Raw genomic sequence first — 15,233 nt, forward strand, 5'->3', positions numbered from 1 at the left:
TTGCTCAATCGCCACTCCTATGCTCACTTATTTGCTCAATCGCCACTCCTATGTTCACTTGCTCACTTATTTGCTCAATCGCCACTCCTACGCTCACTTACTCACTGATTTGCTCACCCGCTCACACCTATTCTCACTTTTTCACTGATTTTCTCATCCGCTCACTCCTATGCTCACCTGCACACCGACTTGCTCATTCACTACTTCTGTGCTCACTTGCTCACTTATTTTCTCAATCGCCACTCCTACGCTCACTTGCTCATTGATTTCCTCATTCTGTCATTCATATGTTCATTTTCTCACTAACTTGCTCATTCACTACTTCTGTGCTCTCTTGCTCATTGATTTGTAATATACTCATTCTTTTGCTCACTAACTTGCCCATTCACTCGTTCCTTTGCTCACTAACTTGCCCATTCACTCATTCCTTTGCTCACTAACTTGCCCATTCACTCATTCCTTTGCTCACTAACTTGCCCATTCACTCATTCCTTTGCTCACTTGCTCGTCCATTCACTACTTCTGTGCTCACGTTCATGCTCACTAGATCTTTGCTATGGTCACCTCCATATTGATTTGCTTACATATGATCAATCTCATGCTCACTTCATCTGTCCTATGGTCACTTCATTGCTGATTCGTTCATTCACTCATTCTCATACTAACTCGGTCATCATTTTTTCATTCACTCACTCCTGTGCTCACCTGCTCTCTGATTCGGTCGCATAATGATTCATTTGAATGAGTAAATCAGTGAGCAAGTAAATATAGAAGTAGTGAAATAGCAAATTAGTGAGCAAGTGAGCGTGGGAGTGCGATTGAGCAAATAAGTGTGCAAGTGAGCACAGAAGTAGTGAATGAGCAAGTGAGTGTAGGAGTCGTATTGAGCAAATAAGTGTGCAATTGAGCACAGAAGTAGTGAATGAGGGAGTTAATGAGTAAGTGAACGTAGGAATGGGTGAATGTAAAAAACCAGTGTGCAAGTGAGCATAGGAGTGAGCAAATGAGCATAACATTGAGCAAGTGATCATAGGAGTGAGCAAATGAGCATAGGAGTGAGCAAATGAGCATAGGAGTGAGCAAATGAGCATAGGAGTGAGCAAATGAGCATAACAGTGAGCAAGTGAGCACAGAAGTAGTAAATGAGCAACTTAGTGAGCAAGTGAGCATAGAAATGAGTGAATGAGCAACTTAGTGAGAAAATGAGCATAGAAATGATTGAATGAGCAAGTGAGCATAGAAATGATTGAATGAGCAAGTGAGCATAGAAATGATTGAATGAGCAAGTGAGCATAGAAATGATTGAATGAGCAAGTGAGCATAGAAATGATTGAATGAGCAAGTGAGCATAGAAGTGAGTGGTGTAGGAGAGAGAAATAATAAAAAAAAAGTAAATTTACTTGAAATTATAAAAATGGATCCCTCAGGCGGTCGTCCGATTTGCCAAAAATTTCCACGTAAAGCAACCGAAACACGACGGCAATCAGACTGACGGATCGGACTCTACACTGCACCTGATGAGTGTGAATCAAAAGGCTAGCGCGCACACAGAGGCAACAACAATGATTTCTTCAACAGATACGAGGCGGGAGCCTCGTGTCGGTGACGAGCCGTCACGGATGTGTGTGAATAGACCTTTATTCGCGTTATCCGTCATCACCAACGCCTGCATGCTGTTGACCTAAAAAAGTCTAAAAAAATGACCATAAAATGCCCATAAAACTCGAAAAAATGCTCTATAAACTCGAAAACAAATGACTAAAAATGACAAAAAAATGCGTTAGAATAACACTGCGAAGTTCTTGAAAACCAGTCATGTTCAAAAGTCTAAGGAAAATGTTTCGAGAAGAAAAAAAAAAAAAATCAGATTTTTTTTCTTTCTTCCACCCCACCCCTCTCAACATTACATTTCATCAAAAATTACCAATAGAATTTTCCTAATAAAAAAATTGTAATTTTTGAATGGGGTATGTATTCTGAAAGCGAAAATATACAAATATGTACCGGGAAAATGTATTTATCCACTTAATGAATAAAAAATAATATGTGTACATTCGATTATTTTTAAAGGTTTGATTAATTCACACACACACAAAATGTATCTGCATTACATTTCAATATCAAATGTTTTTTCATGTTTTCGAAATCGAAAGATCTTATGTTGTCTGCAAGTAAAGTCTTATACAGAGAGAAAAACTTCTCTCAACATCAACAGAGATGTTATAGGGGAATATTTAAAAAAAAAAAACTGATTCAAAACTCACAGTTAGTACCTCTTCAATCTCGAAATTTTCGGACTTTCCCATCAAGACAGCAAAAATTTTTCCTTCAGTATTCCCTTGGCAAAACAAAGTTTGTGAAATTTTAATGCATGCAGCACTTCCTTATCGAATTCATCTAGTATGGATTTTACTATTTGAAAATTTTCACTGTAGAATATGCAAGCATTTAACCAAGTTCCCTATCGCGTTTTAACGAGCTTTGGAGGCAGAGCTAATGTAGGAGCTTTGGCTTTAAAAGCTTCTATGGATAACGAGATTTCACAAAAACCTTTTTCACATTGGAAACAAGATGGTCAGCGTTCGAATTTCTTCATAAATGCCATGCATTGCATGAGCGAAGCAAGTTACATGTACAGCTTTTGGATAGACGTTTCTGACTGCTCACCCTGCTTTTATCATATATGAAGTAGCATCGGTCGAGAAAAGTAAAATCTTATTGCGCTCCATCCCATTTGGCCGCAAAACATTCATGCTTTTGTCAAAAAGTTGACAGATAGTGAAACGATTGACTTAAGAATCTCAGAATTTAATAGAAAACTTTTTCCTGGATGATCCGGCTCGAGAATTCCTATGATGACATTAGCAACAGGGCGGGCTTCAGCATCAGCTGTTTCATCTATTGAAACAAAAAGTTTTTCTACCTGCTATGGTAGATCTTACCTTGCCCATCATTTCAATAAAACAATCACTTACGTAATTTTTTCGCAGCGTTGATTCATCGGGTATAAAATGTCCGGTGTACTTCTCCAAGAAGTCCCTAAACTTTGAATTGTTCAGCTTTTCAAAAGGTATGTTAGCTGATATTAACGTGTCGCACATTTCCTTGAAGAAGGATATCTTCTTTGAAGAGGATGATGTACACTGTTTACACTGTTCAAAGAAGAGTTGAGAGGATTGAGACTTATTCTTGACTGCTCTGTTCCCTTTTTTATGCTTATTCCTTGCAATTTGCTGTATGACAGTGAATGTTTTTTCAGCTGCAACTTGAGTTTCACACACTTTACAAACAAAACAATCTCATCACTAGAAAAAACACCCCCCCCCCAAATTCTTTAACTAGCTTTTGCAAGAGACAAAATTTAGATGGTTTACTTTCTGGCATTATTCAAAATTCAGCAATCCTCGTTCAGCACACAAGCTTCAGTGCACAAGCTTGGGAAACATTTCAAGTTATCGTCTCTTGTGTTCAATTTATCTCTGGAAAAAAATATGTTGCTCCTCAAGAGACACCTATCGTGAGGTGAGAGCACTTTCTAATTAGTGGACTATATTTTTAACTTCCTTTCAATGCATTTCTTTTATAATCCAACACTTCTTTTCCTTTTTGCTTTCTCTTGCAGATGAACCGCTTAACTGACTTCTTATCTTCGGCGAAACACTTTTGAAGTTCATATACCAATGCAATCTGTTGTTGTATTTTCAACTCTGCGACTTCAGCCAAATTATAAACATGCTCTCTTCTCTGTCTGGTTCCCACATTTTTTGTAATGTGTACTTTGCTTTTCGTTTAAATTGAATTCCTTTATCACGACCGAAGTCGTAGTTTAATTGCTTAAAAAGCGGTTTGATTGAATTGTTTTATAAATGATATTTTCTATAATATTACTCAATGTAATTAGCACACACATATATTTAACTTGTTTTACCCTCTAAAAATGTTTTAAAAAAGTGAAAAATATCCTATGTATATATATATATATATATATATATATATATATATATATATATATATATATATATATATATATATATGTATATATATATATGTATATATATATATGTATATATATGTATATATATATGTATATATATATATATATATATATATAAAAATGCCAAAAAATGCCCCGAAACTTGAAAAAATACACTTAAAGTTAAAAAAGGCCAAAAAATGCAAATGTCATAATCTGGGCCCTGGTGAACACCTTCCCCAACATTATCCCGGATAATTGTGGTTCTACTGTATTTCTGCCAACACCCATGAAACTCAGTAGGCCTATATTAGTAGTGTGGCTATCATTCAATAAGTGTAATTTTTTATTAGATTTTTTTGCACGGTTAAGTCGAATAAAACAGTGGATAGTCATTTTAACCATTTGCCTGATTTGTCCGTGTCAGACACGGGAATCAGTTTCTTCCCGAAATTGATTTCCTCTTTGCGTGTGTATTTCTTGTTGTCTAGCACGGGCATCATAATCTTTGCCCCTAGAGGGCGCTAACTTTCAACGAAAAGTAAAAATTTAACTAAATCTGCACAAACGCGCTATGGCTTCATGCAACAGTAACAATGATATCTATAGATACATAATCTTATAATCCAATTACATAGATACATAATAAAGTTCAGTTACATAATCTATCCAAAAAACTAGATTATTTATTGCAAAAAAATTCAAATAAGAGCTTTTCAAAAAAATAATTTCAACAAAAGGTAATAAGTGAATAATGAATCTCTTAAGATTTTTAAATTAAAAAAAACGAGTAATTGTCTGTTATTCCGAGTCATAGACATATGAACATAATTAGCACATAAAAAAAAAAACCTGACATTTTCTGTGCAGAAAAAATTAAAAGCCCGTCAAGCAAGTGGTTAAACAGGTAAAATACATAAATACTTTTTTTTAACCATGTTTTTAGATTATACGTGTTCACCTTCTCCACCATTAGCCCGGATAATCGAGATTCTACTGTATAGACATTTCTAATCAGGACTTGAAAAAATATCGTTATATAGAGGGATTAAAATCATTACATCGAGTATCGTTGTAGCGAGGTTTCGCTGCATATAAAAATTGTGTAAATTCGGTCAAGAATCTCAAGATCGGTCAGAAATGGGTTGGAAATTTTTTTATTTTTATCCTCATCGGAAATCGTGTTTTGATCGTCATTATTTGATAAAAGAGCACTTTTCTGGATAAATAAGAGGAAGCGCGTGTGTTTCTCGTCGACGAATACCCACCCCGCAGACATATCTCACGGGCAAAAGAAACAATAAAAAAAAGAAATCGATATATATATATATATATTTTTTTTTTGTCTGTGTCTCGTTTTTAACCACGCCATCATCATCATTTCCGTAAGTGGAGAAGAGGTGGCTGGTTGTGGGTATCGTTCGGGGGTAGCTTTTGCCCGGGCTGCTGAGAGCGAGACGGCTAGACAGTACTGAGACGAATGCGAGCAAGCACATAATACTCACGCATGCTTCCAAAACTCTCCTCTCATTTTTTTTTTTTTTTCTCAACTCCTCACCAACTTCCCTCGACCGCGACTTCCTATATGTGTGTTACCGCCACCACCGCCACCGGTAGCGAACCTGACGTCATCGGCTCGAGTGGGCGCCACACGTTAGAAGGGACTCGACTCTTGTCCACCTTCACACCCGGGGTTTCTTTTTTGATGGTTTGTTTTTTTGCGCACCGGCTTCCTTTCCGTGCGGCGGTGGCGGCCAGTTGCTGCGGCGAGATCATCACCGGCATCCAGCAAAAGTCCGGCACTCCGGCTTTTTTTTTTCCCATCGTTTTCAATTGTGCGCGTTTTTCTTTCTCGAAACTCGTCCAATAAAATATAGTCTATATCTCCGTGCTAGTTTTAAAAGTAATAATAAAAGTTTTTTTAAACGAAAGAGAGAGAAAAAGATGATGATTCTTTGTTGCCAGTCAACTACGTGCTAATTGGTGAGTCCGTTTCATTTTTATATTATTGTTATTATTATTTTAACTGGTTTTTTCTCTCTAAACCTGCTGTGGTTGGTTTCTTTTTTTAATGCGTTTTAATCTATTATGTAACAAATCACGATTGTCTTGAAGATAGTTTTGGTCACGCGTAATGCATTCGTTTTTTTTTTTATATAAACGCGATAATCTTTTAAATATTCTAATCACTCGCGATGGTTTTAAGAGAGAAATTTCGATTTTATGTACGATTTTAATTTGTTTGTGAATATAATAACTATTTTTTTTCTTGTATACAAGTGAGGAATTTTCTGTTTGTTCGGCAGCGCATGATGTAACAGGTGGTTGACCATACGGACGATTGATTTATGGCCGTGACATCGAGAAAATGGATCGTCGTTAAAAGTTTAATTTCCCCACGTGCTTTTTGTCTGAACCTTGACGAAATTTAAGTGGTGGAATATTTTTAATAAGTTATAATGAAAAGTTATTAATACGGAAAATAAAGCAAGATTTTTTTTTTTAATGACAGAAATCTTAATTTAAAAAAGCAACTGCGACTTAGTTGAAGGAAACTAACTGTTGATTGGAGTAATTATTATTGGAGTCTTCAATTGGTTCTTCAATCCTCAAGAAATGACACGACTTGAAAAATGAAATTTTAAATCTTGTGATTAAATTTTTATTTTGTGAATTAAATTTATTGAAGCTTTTTTTACGGAAATTTAAAATTAAATCTTTAAATTACTTGTAACAATGCTTCATAATTTATTATAAAAGTAAAGCCAGTCAACTAATAATAATTCATAATTTGTTATGAAAAAAAAACACGTTTAATCAAGAACAAACAAAACATTGAAAACTACAAGAATAGAAAAATTATGTGAATATATTCTAGTTGCTAATTTTTTAACGATAACTTATCGACTTTTTTTAAAATTACTCTAACGGATGAAAAAAACTGAATAAAATATACTTTTATATCATTTTTTTAGCATATAAATTAACTAATAATAATTAAAGTATTTCACACATCATTGACAATAATCTGTGTTTCTATAATTTTATTTTAGTTCTTGAAATCTGTAGGTATGATTTAAAAAAAAAGTTAAGAAAAATGAAATATTTGACGAAACTGTAGCAAAATACACGCTCATGTATAATGAATATGTTTTTTACTTAGTAATTCTACTGCAATTGATTAAAATATTTCACACATTAAGTGACAATAATCTGGGTTTAATCAAGAGTGATTTTATTTTTTTAATTTATATTAACATGATTAAAAATAACAATAAAAAACGGATATTTCTGAAATTTTACTCTGAGGCTTTCCACCATTAGCTATATTATTGGAAAAATAATTTAGATGAAAATAATTTTATGCCGTTAATAAATTTAGATAAATACTTTAATAAAATTAATCTCTCTTTAGCAATTGTTGAGTGAGAAGCATTGTTTTTATAAATGTGGAATTCAAATTTTTCAACTTCAGGAATTTTTTCACCTTTTTAAATTTATGAAATTTGAATGAAAAATATTCAGGCATTTCTCTTAAAAACGGGGAGGTTCGTTTTTAATAACGATGTTGCATAAACATTCCTAAAAAATATTAGCAATGTAATTGTAGTAGCATTATTTTATTTATAATCATGCAGAGACGTACTAAAATTTTTAATCTGAAAAATCACGTTCAAAGTTATTTATAAAAGTTATTTTTTCTGAAATATTTCAAACACTGCCATACTTTTTTTCTCTGTAAGTTTTAGAGATATAACTTATCTATTGACACGCAGTATTTTGTGTTCGATTCCAGTCAATTATTTTTTTTAAAGTTATTTCTGAGAATTGATACTTGAATCCTCGAGAGTAGTGACACACTCCTTAACAAAATTAAATTTTATAAATTTTATGGTTAAATTTTTGTACGGACCTTTGTATTTAAAATTCTTTTTTCAGCAATTTTGTTGCAGTATCATTATTTTAATTTGACGGAGACGTTCCCAAAACTTCAATCTGAGAAAATCGCGTGATTTTTTTTACGCCACCATTAATTTTTTTTCTTTAATTTTAAAAGAAACAACTTATCTATTAGCACGCAGTTGTTTTTTTTTTGTATTTGTTTCTCGGTCAATTGCTTTTTGAGTAATTTCTGTAAAATTTATTCTTGACTCCTCAAAGGAAGTAACCCACCTTAAAAACCAAATTTTAAATATTGTGATTACATTTTTGTAGAAACTTCGTATTTAAACATTTTTATCGAGCAATTCTCTGTTTTTAAAATCCTTATTTCAGCAACTTTACTGTAGTAAAAATTATTTTAATTTTTCGGACAAGTTCCGAAAACTGCAATATGGGAAAATCACGTTAAAAATTAATTTTACTAAAATATTTTCACACCATCATTCAATTTTTTTTCTATGATTTTAAGAGAAACAACTTATCTATTGGCACGCAGTTTTTTGTATTCGGTTCTCGGTCAATTACTCTTCAAGTAATTTCTGGAAAATTTATTCTTGGATCATCAAAGGTAATAACACTCCTTGAAAACCAAAGTCTATATCTTGTTTTAATGCTTTGAAACTTATGAAAAAAAACACGTTTAATCACGAATAAAAGAATGTGTAAAAATGAAAAAAAAAATTAATGACAATATTTTTGATTGCTAAATTTTAAACAATAACCTATCAATTTACAATATGACGATAATTATCATAATGCAGAGATGAAAACAATCGTGCCCACAGATATCGGCGATTTCATTTTTTGTATTTATGACGGCGTTTGGCAGTGATCGTGTTTATTACAAACTTATTCAAACAAAAAGGAAAAAAGATTGATATCTTCATAACAAAAAAAAAAAATTCATAAAATATTTCACGCGGTGAAGTAATGTTCAATTACGCTTGAGTCGGGCCATCAGTAATCGATTTCTGTTTTTTTTACACCATTCTATATATTTTTTATAATAATTTTTTCCCTTCAGAGAGTATATAATATAAGTGAAAGAGAGAGAAAAAAAGGCGTGTATATATATATATATATACTTATATCATAACGCCATGTACAATGAACGCCACATGCACCTCACCTATACGTTCACTGTACTACAATATTACTTTGCGTGTTTGAAAAAAAAAACAAAATCGATAGTATTTTTTTTGTTCATAGTGTGGCTTTTTTCGCCCTTAATATATATTTCTTTTTCTGTTCGCTGTTCCACGACGGACAAACGGACAATATATATATATATATATATGGACGGGGACACAGAAATTGAACTAAAGATGGAGAGAGAGTCTGAAATGCTTTTTGTCTTGTTTCTATATATTTTTCGATATCCAATATATATATATAGAGCTCAAACAACTTTTCACAGTGAATTTTCCCCCCGTTTGTTGATGGAATTTGATTAAGTTGAAAACTAGTTATTGCTGATGCAACAAACGGTATTGTGTATAGATTGAAACTTGCTATAAAATTAATTCCGGCAAAAAGGATGAGATATTCATAAAATAGAATGAAACAAAAAAAAAGAAGAATAAAATACCAATTTTTACTTGTAATCTTTTATGCCCGCTTGTTTATTGAGTCTGTATGGGTGAATAATGGAAATGACGAGAAATTTAATCACTGCTTATAACCGGTTATGGTCTGTTGATATCAGTCAATCCATAACCGAGATAATATATATGGATCAGAAACAAAAAATACAATTCTTTAGAATCAAAAATTCTAAGAAATATCTGAGAATAATCATAAATACCAAAAATAAATAAATAAAAATAATAATAATAATTGTATGTTTATAGCGCGCTTTGTTTGTGATTCAAAATTAATTTTTTTCCTTTTTGTTTTCGTAATATATTATTTGAAATGAGTTTTGATTATATGTTTTATTATTTTGGTATAAATGAGTTATTTTCCAATATGTTAAAAGAACATAATGAATCGATATTGACTTGAAAAAAAGCGGTACACTTCAGGAAAAACAAATAAATATAAATAATAAATAAATAAACTAAAAAAAAATGATAAACCACTATAGAGGTTGTTATAGATCCATTGAAATATACGTTGAAAATCACACGAATGCATATTGTTTGAATAGAAAATTATTATTTTTGAACGTAAGAAGGAAACGAACATTATTACCCATTCCCCCAATTTCAACATCAAATATATTTGTACTGGTTTATAAATTTATAATAACAAAAAAAATAAAAAAAGTAATATGTGGGGATGTGATCCACATCAACACACACACACACAATTTACTGTGTACAACATAAGTAAATTGTACCACTCACAAATTAATAAATATGGCTCTGCCATTTGATAAATCTATGTAGTAAAAAAATTATTTTTCAACTTCTCAGCAAGTCTTTCAAGGGTGGCTCCGAGCGCACAAAGCTTTCCGCGCACCTTTGATGTGGCTTGCTTCAATTCTGAAAGAGAACTGAAGCTGTAGTTATTCGCATATACCAGCGGTACTCAAACTTTTGCCAGCCGCGGCTCCCTTACTCAATTCTTGGTTTACCCGCGGCTCCCCAGTATGGTTTACAACAGCGTTTCTCAACCTGTGGTCCGCGACGATGGCAGAGGTGGTCCGCAGGTAGACTTGATAAAATTACTCACCCGTTGTAATTGATATTAGCAATATCCATAGGGGTTCAAACAAAATTATGCCTTCATACTTACATTCACTATACATCATCGATGAGAATGCAGAATTTTGCCAGAAAGTTGCAAATCATTTGCTTTAAATCATTGTTTCCCAAAGTGGGCAATATTGCCCTTTGGTGGGAGGTAGAATTGTCCAGGGGAGCGATGGAAGTTACGTGTATAACATAGGATCCTATTGGTTTGCTGGAGTTGGAGGGGCCGATGAGAGAAAAAAAAATCTGAAAAAGGGGGCGTTGGAACAAAAAGTTTGGGCAAATATGATTTAAGTCAGTGATTCCCAACGTGGGCGTTAATGCCCCCTGGGGGCGATGGAATATTCCAGGAAGGTGGTAGAAGCTACGGGTAGGACATAGGATCCTATGGGTTATATTGCGTTGGGGCGATTTGAGAAAAAAATTTCTGAAGAAGGTGGCGATGTGTGTGAGGCAAAAAAGGTTCAGAAACTATGCTTTAAATAATGAATTTGCTAATCAGTATTGAAATTGCTGAAGGGTGCGGAAATAACGGGCTGCTACAAATCGCAGTAAACAAAAGTGTATTTCAGGAAAAATATTCGAAAATTTTGTGATGAGCACATTTCATTAAGAAAAATAAAATTCGTTAAATTTTTGGATCTTAAATTATAATCGGTAAATACGATACATCGCCATTTGTCATCAAAAACGTTGTCAGAAGTAAGTACAATCACCAATCGCAATTAAAATTAAGAAAAAAAAATTGAGGGCAAAACTTTATCGCCGAGCCAAACGGCTCTGGAGCTATATTTATGAAATTTGGTCAGTAGCTTTATTTCATGACATCAAGACTCACTAAGAAGGGGTTTTTTTTTGAAAATCGGCCCCTAAATGGCCGTGAGGGCACTCAAAAGTTATATAGGGCAACCATCGCTGATCCGAAATCGCTGAAGGTATAAATATGAAATTTGGTCGGTAGTTTTATTTTGTGAAGTAAAAACTCACTAACGAGGGATTTTTCAAAATTCATACTGCAAGCGGAGGACGGTCAAAAGTTATATTGGGCTCAGTGATGAGCCCATAGCACTGGAAGCTATAAATATGAAATTCGTTCAGTATTATGTTTTGTAATATAGAGACTCGCCAAGATGGGATTTCTGGACGTGCAACACCCAAGGGGAGTCATGAGAGATTCAAATGTTATTGGAGGGAATCATCATCGAACAATTCTCAGATTACAAAATCCACGCGAGCGAAGCCGTGGGTAACAGCTAGTTATAATATATTTTATTATTATAATTATATTTATTTATTTAATCATAATATAATTTATATTATGAAAATGCTGTGTTATGTGTATTTACGATTTTTTACTAAATATTAGAAATTCAAATAAGTATCGTTGAAAACACGGGACAAAGGTATAAAAAAAAATCGGAACGAGGAAAATTACAGGAATATCCCGTACAAGAGTCTGGTCCTTGTTTTTAGCTAGGTTGAGAAATACTTTTTCAGTGGACTTTTTACCTAATAAAAGATGGTTTTTTTTTGCTGCCGTGAACTGAAGTGTTTTCTTGTTGAAAAAAAACTGGAGGACGTCGGCGGATATATGCAGTAGTACCACGACTTACGCGGTTTACTGTGAAAAATTCCCATTTCTGAAACTCAAGCATAGTCACGGGATTATTGCTGAGATAGTAAAAATTATGAAGTGATAATCTAGCGAAGAATGGTTTTAATTCGATCGAAACATTTGCTTTTCTCTTCCGGGATACCGCTCCGTCGCTGTGGTGCTCGAGTGGTCATGGTGACGGACTCGCATCGCAGGATCCGGGTTCCTCGGGAAGCCCACCGCTGCTGAAGTTGGTTTTCTGTAGTTCCCAACTTCAAGGCGCGAATGCGAGCCAATTTCCTCTTTGAAAAGTCTCGCCACAGAGAGCAACATGCCTACAACGATACAACTATTCAATCGTTACACTTCCCTGACAGTTAAAAAAATTGATGGCAGATGGCAGCACTACACATAAAAAATAAACAGAATTACACATAAACAGACTTTAGGTTCACAACACATACTTGCACAGCTTCCAGCATGGCTCAAGTCTTCTTCGATCACTTGCTAAAATCACTCCATTGAGACAGAGTGGTGGGCCATGATCTGGCTAGGAGGTGGAAGGAACCCGCTCCTGAAATGAGCTGGGAATTCCCAGGGAACCCAATAGAAAAATAACTTTAGACCAGATATACTTATTAAACATGTCGAAGAAACTTTTATCACCAGAAGCATGCATATTAGAAGCAAAAATCAATTAATTTTGAATAAAATTGAATATATTATAAAGTAATTAATAAACTACATTATATTTAATTATATTAAACTAATTAAGAAAATTAATATTTGTTTCGCTCCAGTATTTTAACCGGGACCAGTCAAATATATCGGTAAACCAACTCGGTTTGAAAGTTTTATCATTTTTCAACAACGGTTTAAATTACTTTTAGGTGAAGAAGGTGACTCAAAAGCGTGATGTCACGTGAGCTTGCACCCCTTGTTAAGCTGCCTCTGGTCGTACAAGTAGTATTCAGTGTGAGACTACGAAGTTTAAAATTTAATCAACAAAACCAATCATAAGGATCTGAAATTTGATAGGAAATGATTCAATGGAAACGAACCAAAAAGTATCGTATCATATCTCGCTCCAAATTTCTGTCCATCTCCACAGTACAGTGATTCCTCGCTAACGATGATAATTCGTTCTCGAATCACATTCGTTTTCCGAAACGTTATTTCCCGTGGGTTTTTATGGAGAAAATCGTTTAATTCATTCTTTAAAACTTCACAAAACAGTAAGGATAGAGAGCTATAAAAAAAGATAATGCTGGCTAAAATCCGAGTTGAACAGCTTTGCCATTGGATGAAGGAGAATTAAAAAAAAAAGATAAAGAACTCTGAGAATGTTTTTATTTTACAATATGTGTACAGGATAGTTGGGTTTGTTGGGGGTCTCCCATGTGACGTGGTCAGCATATTCATCTTTCTCGTATGAGGAGCTCATTTTCAAAAGGGAACATTTCCACTTTTGCTAAATATACAGTAGAAGTAAAATATCTTTATAAAAGCTGAAAATAGAACAACAGATAGCAGCATGTGGGAACGGTAGAAGAATATTTAAATGCTATGTTTCTTGATCAACATTCAAGAGAGTTATTCACATTTTGGAAATTCTCCGTTTTGAAAGAAAATTAGTGGAAAAATGTGTTACCTTTTTATTAAAATTTGAGCTTGTCAGGTCTGAAAAACTGGGAATTTCTGCGTCACCTGTTGATTCCAAAAGGTTTTAACAAGCCCAGAAACGTACCCTTACTGTCCGCTTGTCATTACCATAAGAAACACGATCGTTCTACATTGGAACCTCACATAACGGACATTCCCGTTAACGGGCACCTCTACTGACGGACACAATTTTGAATTACATCGGATTACATCGACGAGACTGAATGTTTCTTCCTATTCATTAACGGACACTCCTCGTTAGCAGACAAAATTTTCCGTCCCTTGGGTGTCCGTTATGGAGAGATGAAAAATACCGAAGTGTATGCGAGAAAGATGGATATCAGTGTTGCCAACAGCAAAAAAAAATTTCCAACTGGATTCTTCATCAAAAACGACTAAAAACCAATAGTTTTATCATTTCGGAAAAAAGTGGATACGCGTTTTCTCTTGAAAATAAGCTCCTCATACATAAAAATGATAAAGATAAGCTCCTAGAATAGCGCGGTAGTTAATGTTTGACGCTAGAACTCATAGTTTTACCCAGGGCTATGTGGTAAGAGCTGTTTCATCCCGTTGAAGTCGCAATTGCCGCCTTGGCTCAGTAGGCTTGTTCTCCTAGCTGCTACGTGACGTCACAGCCCTGACACTTTTTATCTGAGGGCATCATCTGAGGTGGCTTGTCCCCCTCAAACCTAATTTTGTAAAAATGAACTAAGCGGCACATTCACAAATCGCTTAAATGACCCTTGGCACAATTCCACAGCATTTAAGTGGCCCGTAGCACATTTCTGGTTAACTGAAGTAGAGATCACTTCAAAGATCACTTCGACATTCAAAGATCACTTAAGTAACCCGCGACACAATTCCAGAACACTTAAACGATGGCACTTCCTTCTCCGTGGCACATTTAGAGATCCCTTGACTGACATGTGACTTAGTTTTAGAGCGCTTAAGCGGACCCCAGTGCTGTTCTACATCACACAAGTTACCCCGGAACATTCCCAGATTATTTAAATGATCCGTGGAATAATTACGGATCACTTGAGTGATACGTGACACATTTGCAGAGTATTTAAGCGGTCTGGACACATTTCCACAGCACTTAAAGGATCCGTGAAACATTTATAGATCATTAAAGTTGCTCTGTAGGGGACTTATCAATAGGGAGAATGTTAGTTCAGGTGTCCAATAACTATCGAAATGTTTTTTTTTTTTCGTTTTTGGCGCACCGAATAAGATACCATTAAGAATATTTCATTTCTTCATAAAGAGTAGTTGATGACGTAAGCATCATCCAAATCCCCCTCCCCCCTTGTCATCAAAAGTCAGCAAATTGGAAACCTCCCATCGATGTTGACGTAATACT

The 15,233-nt window shown here is 34.4% G+C and overlaps 1 protein-coding gene across 2 annotated transcripts in view; it reads left to right on the forward strand.

Moving 5' to 3' along the window:
- Nucleotides 1–5,658: 5,658 nt before the first annotated feature.
- The window catches only part of LOC149080027 (uncharacterized), a 193,098-nt gene continuing 183,523 nt past the window's right edge, over nt 5,659–15,233 (forward strand). The window contains exon 1 of one of the 2 annotated variants that reach the window (XM_089238968.1): nt 5,659–5,956. The gene's annotated coding sequence lies outside the window, so the exon portion shown is untranslated. The remainder of the gene's footprint in view (nt 5,957–15,233) is intronic. The other variant, XM_089238969.1, reaches the window with a different exon arrangement.

The sequence above is a fragment of the Pholcus phalangioides genome, unplaced genomic scaffold, assembly GCF_987345545.1.
Source record: "Pholcus phalangioides strain wild (caught in Gottingen) unplaced genomic scaffold, Ppha-v1.0 ptg000011l_1, whole genome shotgun sequence".
In the NCBI taxonomy this organism is placed as follows: Eukaryota; Metazoa; Arthropoda; class Arachnida; order Araneae; family Pholcidae; genus Pholcus; species Pholcus phalangioides.